Here is a 1,423-nt window from a genome sequence, read left to right as displayed (position 1 = left end):
GATGGCGGGGCAGAGGTCAGAGGTTAAAAGGAGTGAGCGTGGCTAGGGCAGGGACCAAAAGAATAACAGTAGGTACCCTACAAGTACTTGTTCAACACAGCCAGGTGACTGGCCAGCGGCATGTGTGCTCTGTTTACACTGCCTCATTAATTGTGTGGTCAGCTCTCCAGCGCCAGGACTAAAACAGGCAAGCACCCTCGCCGCGAAAGGGTGACGTTCTAAGGGCAGGAGATGGGTAACTAAACTCCATAGTACATTTAAAGAAAGAGCATGAGGGAGGTCTAGCGAGATAACTCAGATGTTAAGAGCACGGACTGCTCTTCTGGAGGTCCTGGGTCCTGAGTTCAATTCCACAACCACATGGGAGCTCACAACCATCTATAACAAGATCTGATGCCCTCTTCTGGCATGCAGGCAAACTTGCAGTCAGAACACTGTATACATAATAAATAAAGAAATCTTTAAAACAAACAAAAACCCAGGTGTGGTGACACAGGATACGACGCCTTTAATCCCAGCACTAGACAGGCAGACGTCTGAGTTCAAGGCCAGCCTGGCTGATCTACAGAACAAGTTCCAGGACCGCTAGGGCTACACAGAGAAACCCTGTCTCAAAAAGCAAACAAACCAAAGGGAAAAGACAAGCTCATTGGTCAGCGTTCACAGTGCTGCGCTGGACTCAGTTTATAGCGGTTGGGGCTCATTTAACATTTCTCTTGTTGGACTAGAAGTCCAAACATCAGGGAAGAGTTGCTCCAGACACCATTCACATAACCACAAATTGATGCAAAAGCAAGAGGATTTTTATTCTGTCATGACAGGGTCCTTCAGGTTCGGGATATGAAGGACATCGATAGCTGTTACAGTCCATCTTTTAAAGCAAAAAGCCACAGACACAAGGGGGGTGACCTGTAGGTTGTTTTCCAACTTATTGGATTGGCTTATTCAAAGGCTTACTAGCAATGATAGGTCTATTCCAGGGCAGGAGAATAGTTACGTGGTCAGGTGATAAGGGAGAGCATCTCTGTGGTCTTCCTGACCTTTGGTTCAGTGACTAAATCAATACATCAGGAACTGAGTCAACATCTGTGGGTTGTATTTGCCTCAATTCCCACAATTCCCAAAATGGAGTTACATCTGAAGATTGTTCTCAAGGACACAGGGAGATGAGCAGTCCAGCACGTGGTTATTCACAAGGACACAGGAGGATAAGCAGTCTAGTATGGGGGGGGGGGGGGGGCAACTGTCCCTTTTCCAAGATAGAGTGAGTGTAAGGTTTTAGAAAAATGTCTTAGGGTTGAGGGAGCTTACAAATGCATTTCACTCTCTTCTCTCCTCTCCCTCCTCAGTGATGTCATAGAAATGGGCCACATTTGACTGTGGTGAGAACATCTGTACCAGAAAGCTAGCAATGATTATCAGT

Source organism: Microtus ochrogaster, chromosome 18, assembly GCF_000317375.1.
Source record: "Microtus ochrogaster isolate Prairie Vole_2 chromosome 18, MicOch1.0, whole genome shotgun sequence".
NCBI classification, from domain to species: Eukaryota; Metazoa; Chordata; class Mammalia; order Rodentia; family Cricetidae; genus Microtus; species Microtus ochrogaster.
This window is presented reverse-complemented; position numbering follows the sequence as displayed.